The following is a 16,709-nucleotide window of genomic DNA, read 5'->3' on the forward strand; positions in this document are numbered from 1 at the left end:
GGGTAGGGAAGTGGGGGGCGCTATGGGGGACTTTTGGGATAGCATTGGAAATGTAATTGAGGAAAATATGTAATAAAAATATTAAAAATCAAAAAAAAAGGAGGGACACTCATTCTTAAATTAGGACTCACTGGAGAAGGCTTACTGGAGAAATAATGCTTGAAGGGTTATACAAGTTAGTGTAAGAAGAGAGGGCATGAATGGAAGAGACAGAGCTGGAGAGGGAGATACAGAGAGAGAAAATGAGATGGTTAGGGCATTAATCGTGCTGGGTACTTTGTGCAGTCAGGTGATAGTGCTTAGGATGCTCTGAGGCAAGGGATGATGGGATATGTCCGAAATGACCATGCCCTGTGGAGCTGTCAATCACACTAGTCGGTCCCAAATCATTTGAGGAATGTGGAACCACTGAATGTTGCCATGTTTCCACTTTAGATAGCTCACTCTAGAGGGTGGTGGAGAAGAATACCCAATCAGGAGGGAGATTGGCTGGAAATAAATTCCTTTCCCCTCGGTGAGCAAATAGGACTTATATTGAAAAGAAAGGAGGGAAGTGGGCAGATTGGAGAAATATTTCAGAAGTGAACTGTGGGTAGAGAAGTAGGGCATCTGGATTCTTCTCTGTTTGGGCATAAGGTGGTGAACTTCCCATGTGCTATGATGAGTGACCACATGTGAAGTAGACAGGAGAGTTTTCTCTCTATCCTAAAAACAATCTGTTATGTAACATACACAGCATATAAAGATTGGAGAAGTGTAGAAGATGCACAAGAGCTCCAAATAGGTTGATGAAAGCCCCATTCATTTCCCATCAATTACCATTATTAAACTCCTAGAGCAAATAATTTAAATTTTTTCTTTGAGATCATACTGGATTTGCTTGTTAATTATTTTTATGAGTTAAAGCTGGGTTACTTTTTTTTTCACTGCATATAGATGTGATTGCCTGAATACCTGTTATGACTATTTGAACTGCAGGAATTTCCATCTTCTGTATTTTTTTGTCTAGAATCCAGCTTTAAAAATCTGGGCTGTGATTCTCTACGACAGTAGAGCTTAACTTTCCTAATGCTGTGACCCTTTAATGCAGTTCCTCATGTTGTGGTGACCTCTAGCCATAAAATTACTTTCATTGCTTCTTCATAACTGTAATTTTGCTACTGTTATGGATCATAATGTAGGAGGCTGGAGAAATGGCTCAGTGGTTAAGAGCTCTGAACTTCTTCCAGAGGACCCAGATTCAATTCCTAGTACCCACATGGTAGCTCAAAACTGCATGTAACTCCAGCTCAAGGATATCTGACACCCTCACATAGACATCCAAACAGGCAAAACCCAATGCACACAAAATAAAATGAATTATAACACAAATATCTGTGTTATTCGATGGTCTTAGGTGACCCCCGTAAAATGGGCATTGTACCTCCAAAGGGATCATGACCGGCAAGTTGAGAACCACTGCCCTGTGAGGTCATGTGACTGAATGTAGGGTAGGGGACCCTCCAAAAACTGTTGGCAGTAAAAGGTTTGTGAATGTGCAATGATTAGAAATTAACTCAAAATTAAGTGTACAAGGAACTTGAAGTGTTTCAGGCTATGCTCATTGTTGATCTGAGACTTCAAGCACTGCCTTGGATTGAACTCACCACCTTCCTGCCTCCTGAGAGTGCAAGGACTACAGACACGAGTCACTCTCAGTTTCCAATGCCATTTTTAACCAATACATAATGTCTCTGGGCTCCCCAAAGACTGCAAGCCTGCAAATTGTGAGAAAAGCTCTGTAGAACTCAGGCTACAGAGAGAACAGACAGGAGCAGGGAATCCCAATCTAAATGGACTGAGAGATGGACTTGATAGAGGGTAATTTTAACTCCAGGACTCTGGAGGCTGTGGCAGAGAACAGAGCTGTAGATGCTACCCTGGCCTATGTAGCAAGTACTTAACCGACTTCTGATGTAGGGCTGTTTCAAACCTGGGAAATGCTTCTTTGTACAATTGTTCTCAAAATAAGAAACAGAGCGAGTGACACGGACAGTGAATGACTTACAGAAATTCACCAAAGTGGACACTCTGCCACAGCCAGCTGAGTCTAAATTCACACAACTCATAGTCATTTATGAGAAAAAAAAAACAATTTGTCATATTTTCAAAAATCTAACTATTAGCATATCGCACCTTGCCAAGAGGCGAGCCTGAAACAAACACCCCGACTCTGATTTGAGACTACTCTCTGATCAGTTGATTGTTGTTACTGTGCAAAGTTCTTTGCTCTTATAGAAGTAAAATGGATTAATTATGAAGAACAAAAGCGTTAATATTTTCCTAACTTCATCACTCAGTGTACCAAATAAGTCTGTCTTTGGAGTGTATTCCACTACAATGTTTGATTTAAAAAATTTGAGTTCCTGACTTAAATTCATTTTTAAAAAGTGTTCAACTAGTTTTGATTTGTGATTAGGGCAAAATTTCCAACAACTTCTGAATGGCATCAGACAGTTCTAACATTTGTACTGTGTGTTTTAAGAGCATTAGTTAGTAGGAAAGTTCTGGGGGCATAAAGTGACTACAGGTAGAAAAAGTTTAGAAGCTTTAAATTAGAAGAATTGTCACTCAGTGGCCCTGTCCCTTGTCCCCTGGAATATCCCTCATTCTCCTGCTGTATCTGTCTTGCCTGGATCTAAGGTTTGTCTCCCACCAAGATAGCTTTTCTTAATGGTAGTCTGGCAAAGCACTCGGCATGCTTAGAAATGACATAGTTCAGTGTCTGCAGGTCAGTCTTTGACTTTTTTCTACTCCCCACTCAGCCTTACTGCCTCTCACTATTTTTGTATCTATGACTCAGGCTTTGGCTATCCCCTGTCTTCATAAAAATGTATGTCCTACTAAATATTTCTTTTAAAATTCAGCTGTCATCTGAATGCAGGCCTTAAAACTCTCCTTTCAAAGCGTTCTCATTTTCTCAAGAAACCAAACCAATTAAAAAGCTAACAGTCCAGGTGGCTGGAGAACTTGAACCTATCTGTTTAGAAATGTGCCAGTAAAAAAAATGCTAACAGTTAGATTTTTGAAAATATGACAAATTGGTATTTTTTTCTCATAAATGACTATGAGTTGTGTGAATTTAGACTCAGCTGGCTGTGGCAGAGTGTCCACTTTGGTGAATTTCTGTAAGTCATTCACTGTCCGTGTCACTCGCTCTGTTTCTTATTTTGAGGAAGCGTTTCCCAGGTTTGAAACAGCCCTACATCAGAAGTCGGTTAAGTGCTTACTTGCTACATAGGCCAGGGTAGCATCTACAGCTCTGTTCTCTGCCACAGCCTCCAGAGTCCTGAAGTTAAAATTATCCTCTACCAAGTCCATCTCTCAGTCCATTTAGATTGGGATTCCCTGCTCCTGCCTGTTCTCTTCGTAGACTGAGTTCTACAGAGCTTTTCTTACAGCTTGCAGGCTTGCAGTCTTTGGGGAGCCCAGAGACATTATGTATTGGTTAAAAATGGCATTGGAAACTGAGAGTGACCGTGTCTGTAGTCCTTGCACTCAGGAGGTAGGAAGGTGGTGAGTTCAAGGGCAGCCTGAGTTACAATAGCAAAACCTTAGCTAAACAAAAACACGATCTCTGGAAGTATTTGCTGTGATCCCCTTGGTTCTCTTGTTTGAAGACTGAAACACAGAGCAAAAGATGAAAAGCAAAGCAAATTAAGTGAATTAAAAGTTGCTAACACTCACTTTCCTTCCCAGTTAATGAAGGTGAGTGGCTCTAGCTTCTACACTTACAGTCTGTGGCCACAGCAAGCCTCTTACCTTCTCTCTGCTACTCCTTTCCCAGGCTGTTTCTCCAGCCACAAGTGTAGGCTTGCAAGCATGGAAAGGTAGGTAATTTACAGTGACTCATCTTTCATGGACCCAGGTCGATTACCTTGCATCTAGTCAGGGGTCCCAGCAGCCCAGCTTGAGGACTTTGATCTACATCCTACCTCCATTTTTAATTTAAGAAAATATTTTTATGTTTCAGTTAATAATGATTTATTTGTTATTCTAGGAATATGGTCAAAGTGCTGAGCACTTCTCTGAGGTATTAACTGGTCTGACCACTTCAGTCCCCCAAATCTTGGCTGAAACATTCAGCCATTGTATGCCCAGGCCAGGTGCTATTGAAGTAGGAAGGTGTTTCTTTTTTCCTGGGAAACTGGGAGGGAACAAAAGAGGTAACTGAAGTAGGCAGAACCCAAACAGCTGATGCTATTGAATGCTTGAATAGCACAACTAATTCTGTGTCCAAATCTAGGCTTACTGAAATTCTCATAAACCACCTATGTACATTGTTCTCTTATGGGGGTGGGGTGGGAACACTAGGTGACTTTTACCCATATGCCATATTTTGCATCAAAACAAACTAGTTGGTCTCCTGGTTTACTAATTTCATCCCTGGTGGTGTTGGTCAGGGTATCTGGCCTCCTGAGGCCAGTGATAAAATGAGCTGGGATGTGTGCATGGCGGTCCTGGGGAATGGAACGTAGTGGAATGTGCATAGTGTTCCTGGAGTTGTCTTCCCTCCTCCAGGAGACAGCTAGATAAGTGAGTAGATAGACTACTCACTTCTGCTTGTACACCAAGACTTTGAATGACAATTGCATGTCTTCCTGGATACACCCCACAAGCCTGCATAACTCAACTAGTTATTTGGGTAAGCAGTCTTATGCAACTTCCTTTTAAAGGTATCTTAAAAGAAATGGGGGAAATGTCTTCAGACAAATTATAGCGCATGATTGTCATGACTGTCTTCAGGAGACACAACCCTAGTCACCTAGTCTGCATATTGTTCCATTTATAAAACGAAAAGGAACATAATTTCCCAAACTACCCATTATATCTAAAATGGTTTTATTCCATGTAGTGAATAATCCCAGGAAGAAAAGTGTCACGTACCAACAAAGAAAATGCGCATGCCTTGAAGCCCATCAGCATGCCTGGCTGCTCTGCCAGACCCTTGGTTTAATTTGAAGAACCAAGCTCAGAGACAATCATCTCTGATCGACTAATGAAGAAATGAAGGGTGGTGTCTTTATTTTGGATGCTGTAGGAAGTTGATTCAGATCAGGAGTAGAAAAAACTTAAATGTATATTTTTAATTCTTGTAATATTTCATGCATGCACAGAATGTAACTTGATTATATTCCCCTCTTTTTCCTCTAACTCCTCCCAAATTCATCCTCACCCCAGCCCCTCCCAAATTCATGTCCTCCCTTATATCCCACTTGTGGTGCCCATACACTCATATTTAAGGCATCCATCGGAACATAGTCATTCTACCAGAAAACTGGCTTTCCTTCCTCAGCTAGGTTTGGGAGCTTTGAACTTTTTCCCTACCCTAAGCTGGAATGTTGTTCTTACACAGGTCTTGGTGAGTTCATGAATGCAGTGGCCCTGTAATGTCAAAAAGACACTCTTTCCCTCTGGTCTTTCCTAACCTCTGGCTCTCATATGTTTTCTGCCCCTTCTTCTGCAATGGTTTCTGAGCCTTAAGAGGGAAGAAGTTTTCTGCTCAGCACCAACTTGATTTTTCTGTGTCTAAAATGTGTGATGTTTTAGCATTAGGGTCTCATGATCTTATCATTCTTGTGTGTAACTGAGATCAATAGCAAGGGATTTTCTTGTTTTGGTTATCTCTAGGACATCTCTGGCCAACAACTCATGGGGAGGTATCTCTTACCTGACACTGAGATTTTTAGTTAGTAATGTATGGTGTCTGGCAGGAGCATGGTACTTATGTATGGTGTCTTAGTTAGGGTTTCTATTGTTGAGATAAAATATCATGACTAAAAGCAGGTTAGACAGAAAAGGGTTTATTTTTCTTATTCTTCTGGGTCCATCCCCAAGAAAAGTCAGGGCAGGAACTCAAGCAGGGCAGAACTGAAGTAGAGTCATGGAAGAACGCTGTCTTCATGTTTGTAGACATGGCTTGCTCAGCCTGCTTTATTATAGTACTCAGGACCACCAGACCCAGGGTGGCCCTTTTCACAGTGATCTGTGCCCTCACACATCAATCATCAATGAATACAATGCAACATAAGCTTTCTTAGAGGTTAATCTGGTAGGAGGATTTTCTTGGTTTGAGGATGTCCTTTCCAAAAGGACTTGAGTTTGTATCAAGTTGACATAAAACTAGTCAGCACATATGGTAACACCAATGAAAAAAAATACATATATATATATATATACACACACATATACATATATATACATATACACACATATATAAATATATATATGTATATATCATACACATATAAAGTTTATAAAATATTAGGTTTCCATATGGCTTTTTCAGTTTTCCTTAGTGTTTGTTATCCCCCACTCCTACTCCTTCTTTACTCTATTGAAGTAGAAATTTAAGGGTTCTTTAGAAAGTCAGCTAAATGACGTTTTGCTGTGGTGAACACATGAAGGAACATTTAGCTTAAGTGGATACAGGTGAAAGACTAATTTACACTTGTGAAGGAATGTTTCATTGAAGAAGACACAGGAGAGAGAATGTTCTGCTAAAGCAAACATGTGAAAGGATATGTGATGAAGGATTCTTTGTTAATGACATGCATATATTGGTCCACCTTACATTGCATAGTTGAGCTCCATTTGCTGGGACTCCACAGAGAGAAATGCACCAAAAAATTTCTGGTCGTGTGCTGCAGTTTCTTGCCACTTCCTCAGACTCTGTCTGACAGGCAGAGTGATGTCCACTGAGACAGATGCACATGCTGAGGCAAGATTCATGGAGGACATGTGATGTTTGGAGGGTATAAATAGGACTTGACGGACAATGATAGAGGCTGAGTTTGGATTGCTTATAGAGTTAGCTGTGCAATGCTTATGGGTCTCAAGTCTTCACTGATCTCCACTTCCTTAAGAGAGGCACAGCTGAATACATCTTTCAGTGTTCCTCCTGCTGACTCATGCTGAGGCTGAGGCTGGCTGTCTCTGCTAGGTGATGCCACCACTGCTGACTTATGTTTGCTATCCTTACTCTACTGAACTTGACAGTTGGTGCATCTATCTGTAAGGTATTTTCTAGTAGATGGAGCTGCCACTGCTAACCTGTGAACTGCTGATTTCCAGACAACACAAACAAGAGTTGCTCTAAAGAACGTTTCTTAACAGGTCCACTTCCCCTGTATTCTTTTTTTCCCCACTACCTCTGGTGGGTGGTGGGCTAAAAGGGAGGTTAAAGTGTTTAAGAATTATTAAAAATAGGTTTTGAAAAAAATTAAAGTTACACTCTATCATCCCATCTCGCCCTCTCTAATCAAACCTCCTTCCCCACCATCCCTCTTTCCCCTTTATATTACCTGTATTTTACTATCCTATCCCTCTTAGCATCTTTCTTCCCCCTCCCACTAGTGGTCCTATTTTTGATTTCTGCAGATAAGGAGTAGAAAAATTTAAACTCACAGATTCTCTACATTGAGCCTAGATCACAAGATCCAATAGCAAACTGTCTTTGGTATTTCTTCCATAGTTCGGAACAAATTTTAAATATAAGGTGTAGCCTCCTGCAGCTACATAAACTGGGTTCCTGAAAGGGAGGCTGGGGCTCTATGGGAGAAATTGTGAGAGAAATAATGAGCCAAGACAAAGTTTTCTGATCAAGGCCAGTGTTTACTTGAGAGTCTGAACGTATAAAGGGGGGGGGGGGATCCCACCCCTCACCACACCAGGATCTCATTTCATCAGGATGGTGTCAGGAGAACAGGTTCAGCCTCTCAGCAAGTACTGGCTTCTTGGAGGAAACAGAAAAAAAATTTTCTTACACAACATAAGGTTATTAGCCATACCTAGAGGCAAAACTTTCCAACGATTGCAAGCTCGCTTGAAGCAAACCTTATATAATTATAAGAATGCAAAGGAAAAATCAACCTTCCAAATCTGTAATAATTCTATATGGAGTAGGCAAGCCAGATTGTAATGCCTCTGTAAGTCCTACAGCCTCATTGACCTTTCATAAATCTAAATTTTAAACTCTATTTTAAACAACACTAGGATAGATCTGTAATAATGTTTTAGCTTTAAAAAGAAAATAGTTCCCCAGAGACAAGGAGAGGCGAAGTCCAATTTCTGCACAAAGACGAATATATCTAGATAAGTCTGTCTTTGCTTTGTATGACTGGATGGCCATAATGAGCTGCATTAGCACTCTCATAAGATGATTACTCTTGTAATCATCCTAATTACAATATATGGGTGAGTTAAAAATCTTAAGTTTTCGATTAAACTGCAATCCGCAGTCATTGGAACACTGGCAATTTTAACCATAATTTTTAAGGTTCTTTTGCAATATTAGAATATATCTATAACTTTTGGAAAGCAAAACCCAATTTTGAACAATTTATTCTCTTTAAAATCAATATCAGAAACACCACTTTCACATTATGAAGTTTGGCTGCCAATTTGTACATATGAATGCATGACAGTCCAAATTTTAATGCTTCATTAAAGAGACATTGTTTTAACTCTTATCTTTTATAAGTCTAGTTTCTAGGATAAGAATCACATAAAATATCATCCCAAATTAGAAATATCTTTAGAGGCCTATTTTCCTGGGCTGGTTCATGCCACATGATGTTGTTGAAAATGACTCCAACCCTGAGTTACCAGTTTTAAGCTAACTTTATTGTTATAAATGATATACATTTTTAATCATACCCAATAATTTATAAGCCAATGCTCTATGACCAAGACATGCAGAGCATATTTATACCTTTAAGAACAAATGAAGTGGCTAAATGAATCTTATAAATTTAGGTCCAAGAATTTTACTTTTTCTAGCTATAATTTCAAGATAAAAAACACTTTGTCATTTGCTGAACCCAATAATCACAATTGCAGAAACACCTATCAGATTATTTGCCATAGAACTAAGAAGCTACAGACTCCTTTTTAAAAACAGCATTTCAGCAGGACCTATCCTGCTATGCTTGATTTCTGGCTAAGGTGTGAGGCAACTTAAATCAGCCTCTGCTATGTAAACTGAGACTGAATCAAGAGATGGATAGTCAGCAGATAAAGTTTTAATTATTTTTTTCTTTTCAACATGAAACATAGAAAAACAGTCATTCAGACAACGAAACAAAAACAGACACAAATTGACACGTGGACAGATTGGTGCACCAAACACAGACAATACAGAGAGAGAACTTGATGTAACCAGAACTAAGAATGTCTCCTGTAGGGCAGAGAGAAAGCAGGACATCTCCCGATTTCCTCTGTCCCTGGGAGAGCTGCGAAATCCATTTTCCTTCTTTCTTGATCTCTCTCTCTTTCATGCCATTTGTATACCTAGTATCTCCCCTCTCCCTGTTTTTTTTTTTTTGTTGTTGTTGTTTTGTTTTGTTTTTATACTCTTTTTATTTTTATTTTATTATTTGTCCTACTCCTCTCGCCTGATGCAGGTCTTGACTGCAGACAAATGCCTGTTTAGGATTTTCCACTCCCATTTTCCACTGTCAACCCCTAGCTGACATACATCAGCGTTGGGCCAACGCTGACTCAGTCTAGCCTGTATCCTTTTTGCACCCTTGCAATCAACAGCCTTCAAAAGATGACATTTGTAGCACTAACATTAATGCTGTATGTTGTTTACTGTGCAGGGATACATCTTCTTACATTTCCTGTGGAGCCCCAGACAGTGTTTCCCTCAGTTGGGCCTTCCATATTCAGGCCCCACGTTGGGCACCCACAATTACATGAACCAGGTTCCTGAAAGGGAGGCTAGGGCTGTATGGAAGAAATTGTGAGAGAAATAATGAGCCAAGACAAAGTTTTCTGATCAAGGCCAATGTTTACTTAAGAGCTGAGCTTATAAAGGGGGATCCCATACTCCACCACGCCAGGATCTCATTTTGTCAGGATAGTGACAGGAGAACAGGTTCAGCCTCTCAGCAGGTAGCATCTTCGTGGAAACCACAGATGTAGCAGAACAATAGACCTAATCTAGGTTGAAAGAATCCATCTTAGGTAGGCTTGCTCACAGTGGCAGAACAGTCTGAGCCAGTCTTCTCAAGGCTGGGGGAGGCTACAATATGGTATGTGTATTAACTCTGGGAATTGGTCACATTGAGTGTGGTGATATGTACCTGTGTTCCTAGCACTTGGAGGCTCTGGTAGGAGGATAGGAAGTTCAAGGCCAGCCTGGGCTACATAGCAAGTACTGACTCTGGATAACTCTAAAATGTCAGCATTATTAGAGATAGAAAATTCTGGAGCTCATTAAATTTAGATGCCAAGAGCTATATTTTAAAAAGGAAAGCATACTTTAGAGTAGATAAGACTTGCTAGTAGCCGGGCATGGTGGCACACGCCTTTAATCCCAGCACTTGGGAGGCAGAGACAGGCAGATTCCTGAGTTCAAGGCCACTCTGGTCTACAGAGTGAATTCCAGGACAGCCAGGGCTACACAGAGAAGCCCTGTTTTGAAAAAGCAACAACAACAAAAAGACTTGCTAGTAGCTCTGTCTGTGTGTGTGTGTGTGTGTGTTACTTGTCTGCTGTTTTTGTGTTTTGTTTTTTTTTTTAATCAGGCCAGCTGTGCACTTCCAGGGATTGTTCTGTCTCAGCCTCCCATCTTCTCAAAGGAATGATGGTATTTCAGACACTCACTTCAAGAGGCTGGCTTTCACATGGGCTCTGGAGACTCAAAGTCGGGTGCTCTCTCTGGCCTACCAAGCATTTACACCCACTGAACCATCGACCCAGAACTCTGAAACAAAACTTTTGACACAGGTCTCTGCTTCTGGCTACAAATACACTTCTAATTGGTTAGATTAATGTGATTCAGTTATTATGAGATAGATACCTTCAGGCAGGCATATTATGCAAGTAAAGGGTCAACTATTTACAAAATAGAACAAAATACTATCAGATTTCAGTGTTGTCTAGGTGAAAGCCTTCTTGTTCTTGTTTTTGGTAAACTCATGAGCCAGGAAAAAAGCCATTCTAATGTATTTGTTTTAAGGCAGACCATTCTTTGTTTCTCATAGTAATTAGCCATAGTTTGGAGGAAAGTGAGCACATATTGTATATACAATCTAAAGAAAAAATTAGAAAAATGAAAAAAAGAAAATGAAATCAAGCACATGTGTGCCTTGCCACATAAAATCTGAATCTGGCTCAGCTATTAAGCCGTGTCAACCATGTTCTTCTTCTTCTCCTTTTTTTTTTCTTCCATGTTCTTTAGATTAATGGGAGCAAAGCAGGCATAACAACAGTGCAGAAGCTGACAGCGAAGAATACCCAAAGTTCACCTGTGATTGCTTTTCTTGTTCTTTATTTGTTGGAGATAGTAAAAGAAAATGTTGTCTTAGTTATGACTGGATAAATGCATTTAATAGCTTGATGACAACTTGAGAGGTGACATCTTACAGTCACTGAAGCCTCATTTGGTTGACCTCATTTGGTTGGCTATAGCTTCCAGAGAAGGGAACTCTGCATGACCAGGCTATTTCTTCATCTAGGACATCTCTCTTCCACCTATTGGTTTAATCAAATGCAGAACTGAAAAAGGGAGAAAAGGTCAAATCCCAATTCTATCTTCTGGATGAGAGGGTAGGAGACACAGAGAAGTGTCAGGAAGCAAGGCAGCATTGAATTGTTATCAAGATGCAGAGGATTTGAGAACAGGCCATTTGGTTTCCTCTGGGACTAAGGCATCTTGGCACATCAGTCTGTGTTGGTAGATAAACTCAAATTTGTAATTTAGAGTGGGAGTGAATTAGCACATGCTCCAGAAAAATAGATGTCAGGCTCTTGAGAGAAAAGAACCTATTTCATTTAATCTGAATTTTCTGGAGAGTACCACCTACATCTCTACCATGCTCAAAATAACCTGCAGTAATTCAGCACATTGTGCTTGTGTTTCCTATTTTTGTATTTCCCTAGGAGAAACCATAAAAGATGTGTTTATACTCGTCTGTCTTCCTGTAGCTGCTATAGTGGAGGAATCCTGTGGACTCTGTAGAACAATTGAAAGTATCTCTGTATATGATTGCTGAAGAGACAGCCATAAATCATTATGGCTTCCAATGGCCCTGCCATTTGGATGGGGAAGGGTTTGATAGGCAAGGCTGAAAGGGCCCTTGTTTTTATGGTTGCTGTCTTTGGAAAAATTACATCCTGGAAACAGAATAAATACATTCCAATAGCTTTACTGCTTTATATTAAAAAAAAAAAAGACTGGTTGATTTTTTTTGAAGGGGAAAATCAAAATTTATTCAATGGCACATTTGGTAGTGTTTTATTAATATTTTCTATATTTTTTTACATACTCGTATAAATATAAACACATGCCACATCATTTATATTGATAGAAAATAGGTCAGGAGACAGAATAAAGTATTTGTCATGAAGGCTGAGTCAATATGAGTGCCTGTACCCCAGATGACTGAATTTTCTCCTTATCTTTTCCTTAACTGACTGGTTCACGGTATATTGGATTGGATAACATACAGACAGACTCTCCACAACATTTTTTTTGCTCTTATTGGAAGAATTTATCATAGAAAAAGATGAAAGGATAAAATGGGAATTGTATTGATTGTCCTGGTGAATCAAATAAAAATCCTGTAGACTTTGTGATGAACACATCACATATAGTTAAAAGGAAAATTTCTAGAATGCACTCTGGCTGTTAGGGCACAAGAAAACACACCCTCACATAACTCTCGCTCTGGTTTCTGATAGTTCACAGATGGATATATTACAATATGATGCTTCTTCTCTGTAAAATGTATGAATTTCCTATGTGGTAGGGACGAGAGCTATGTGGTAGGGACGAGAGCGCCTGAAAACCATGTCATGAAAGTCCTAGCTACATGGCTAATAGAGAGAAGACACAGATGTGGAAGGAAGGAGATTAGAATAATCAAGACAGATATAAAACAGGCTTTAAGCTGCCATTACTACCATGGTAGATGTTCTGGGAGGAGCATGATGCACTTAGACTTATATTCTCTCCTGGGGATCAAAGGCTTACATTGACCAAATCTGCAGACAAATTTACAGTGGTTTCTTAAGTTTGCAATAGAGCAAAAACAACAGTTCTGTACATTTGACATGAGATTAAAAGAAAAAAAAAATCCCATATCCTCTTGTACAACCAGAATAAGGCATCAGTCCAAATCAGACTATTTGGCAACTGTAGACCAGTAAATTACTGAACAAAAGACAGGAAGATACTGTGTTTCTGGTGGGGGGTGAGCCTTTTTCTGTACAGTCATCACATAGGTTATAGACAATTCATCCTCTAGTAGTTTTGAAAACATGTTCTGATTATTAACCATACAATCGAAAAAGAAAACAAAATGCCTGTGTATAGAATTCTACAGTATGTCTGAGTGTAATCTTGATCTTTCTCCTTGGCTCTTAGAGTTTTCTTGGTTTGGCAGAAAATGACATCTTTCTTCATCATAGAAACTCCACCGGATACAAAGTTTTCGTGGACATTTCTGGATCACAACATCTTTCAAATGCAAGCCAGCCAGCATTTACTGAGCACCTGACAAAGATAACTACCTACCACTGGGATACAAAAGGTAAGGGGAGAGGCATAGTCTTATGGACAAGACAGACGGGTAATCTTACAGCAATTACAACTTGCTATTTGAAATAATGATAGAATTCTCAGTGTGGACATGAGAGTATGAGGTATTGTGGATTGCAGTTGTGGTTTGAAGGGGGAATGTTCCTTAGTTTGAATACTTGCTCCCTAAATTGTGTTACTATTTTAGAAAGTTGTGGAATTTTAGGATGTGGAACCTGAGTGAATGAAGTTTGTTACTAAGGGGCAGTCCTTGAGATTTTTATAGCCTGTTCCTGTCCTTGGTCCGCTCTCTGTTTCCTGACAGCAGATGCAACCTGGTCAGCTTCCTTATGCTTACTTCCAGGTCTTCTCCTGTGGTGGACTGCATCCTCTCATTATCCCTTGACATCATTTAAGCCAAGATAAACACTCCCTCCTTTAAGTTGCTTCTTGTCACAGAGAGGAGAAAAAGAATGAACACAAATGGAAGCAGATAAGGAGTCAGCCATTGTAGGGCATATATATATATATCCTACAGTGTGTGTGTGTGTGTGTTTCTGGTGTATCCCTCACTGAAGTGTTTCCTGGGTACTGTAAATCTCTCACTGACCTCAGAGAACACAATCCTGTTGGCATCTCATGCAAGAGTCAGGTATTATCGAATAAACAGATACTTGGTCATTACTACTGTGCCTCTCTCACAGTTACTATTTGCCTATTGATGAATATCTGTCAGCACATATTCCTTAAGAACGTATTGATGTCTCCTAGGGGTATATTCCCCCTAGGCTTTTTTTTTTCAGTCATTGCTCCCAGAAGAAGAGCTCAAATATAATTCCAAACAGTATAAATGAGCACATGGATGTTTCTAAACACTGCCCTCTTATCAGTGCCTGAGTGGTTCCAGCTTTCTCTTTCTTGCCGCGAAATCCTTTGTGTTGATATTTTGTTATTATTGTGTATGTAAACTTTCCCGGGTATCTTACATAACTTTTCGCATCTAAGAAATTTTGTTGGTTCAGCGAACTTTCCCCTTCTTATAAAAAATATACTAGAAGAACAAAACAAACAACCAAAAACCCAAAATACTACAGTGAGTCTTACTGACTGAATAAAAGCCAAAATATCCAAGTTTGTGAACCCACATGATTTAAGTCAATATGATTACAGTTAAGATAAATTACATTGATTTAATGCAATCCTTGTATCTGCCCAGGCTTCCCTCAATAATGGACTATGATTGACATGTGTAAACCAAATAAACTCTTTCCTCACAAAATGGCTTTTTGTCATGGTCTTTATCATAACAATAGAGAGCACACTAGGCCAGTGATGGATGGATGAAATAGAATGTGGAACATATCCACTATGGAATCACTCAACCTGAAAGAAGGAAGTTCTGTCATTTAGTCTGTGAATGGTACCAGAGGAGGCTATGTTAACTAAAATGAGCTAGGTAGACAAAGACAAGCTCCAAAGGTGCTCTAGACCATGTGGAGACTAAAACAGGGACTTCACATTACTTGAGAGTAGAATGGTGGTCACTAGAAGCTGGGAGAGTAGAGGGAGTGGTGGAGAGAAGCTGGTTGAAGCTGCTAAGTTGTAGTTGAATAGGAGAAGGAAGCTCTGCTGCTCGGTTGTAAGGTTGAGTGACTAGATGACAATAATGTCCGTGTATTTTTTTTTTAAGCTAAAAGGATGGATTTTGAATGTTTGTATTATGAATAAGGAATAGATGTTTGGGAGCTCATTTCTTTCCACCTCAGCATTATACAGTATGCACCTATATTTTGATTCTTGTAAATATGTGCATTCTTTAAGTATCAGCCCCACTTTTTTAAAATACAAAAGGCATTATAAAATAAACTGTCTTAAATATGTTAGGGAATTAAATACTGAGATGCCTAGGCATTGTCAAATGTGTCTAGCTTTTTGACACACCATCTTGTCAACTACAAAGGTCACACTCAAGGGCCACATAATTAAGTTACAATTCTCCTCCATAATGTTTTAATTAAGTTTATGATGTTGTGTTAGGCTGCATGCATACCTCCCTGGGAGTGCGTGTATCTAGTGGACCAACCACAGGTTGGACAGACCCATATCAAATGAGTTGGTGGCACCTGTGACTTTTATGCTTTACCATGCTCTTCTAGAGAAAGCATGGAAGAGAATAGTTATTGGATCTGGCAAGAACATAGTAGGGATGGCTTTCTGCTGAGAACAGCCACATCTATACTGCTCCACATAACATCTCTAGAGTGCCTGGCATACAGCCAGTGTCAGTGAGCACTGGGCTACTGAATGAAGCATGAATAGAGAGACACAGACCATTTTGGGGATCATAAAAGAGCCAAACTGCACCTAAATGTTTAATAGTGTCAAATATGGTAACAAGGACAGACAAGGAAAAAGTTTGTGGTTTTGTTCAAGAGGTTAATGAAATACATTTCTGCTTAAAAATTAAAATCTAATAGTTTCAAATAGACTTTTATTTAATCTAAAAATTATTTAATGTCTTGATGGTGATGACATGCCATTTAAACAGTCTACTTTATAGGTTTTAAAGGATTGCACCAGGTGTAGTGGGGCTTGGTTGTAGTTCTAGCAGTAAGGAGGTGAAGGCAGGAGGATTAACATGAGTTTGAGGATAATCTAGGCTACATGGTAAATTCCAGGCCAACTTGGGCTTTACCCTCCTCTAAATCCACAAACAAACAAACAAATAAATAAATACAAATTTATTTATGTATCTATGAGGGAGTTCACAGAGGAGTGTTCAGTGGCTTGATAAAATGTGGCTAGTGTGAATAATTTTTAAAATCATAATTATAAACACATAAGTTTGCACAGTTTTCATCCAAAAGGAATTAATCTTATACACACTAACAAGATTTGTCGGAAATAGAATCAATTATTCACTGTAACTTTTATGTAGTGAGATTAATTATGGGATTGATTTTATTTATTTATTTATTTTTTTGATTTTTAATATTTTTATTACATATTTTCCTCAATTACATTTCCAATGCTATCCCAAAAGTCCCTCATAGCGCCCCCCACTTCCCTACCCACCCATTCCCATTCTTTTGGCCCTGGCATTCCCCTATATTGGGGCATATAAAGTTTGCAAGTTCAATGG

This window comes from Mus caroli, chromosome 2 (assembly GCF_900094665.2).
Source record: "Mus caroli chromosome 2, CAROLI_EIJ_v1.1, whole genome shotgun sequence".
Lineage (NCBI taxonomy): Eukaryota > Metazoa > Chordata > Mammalia > Rodentia > Muridae > Mus > Mus caroli.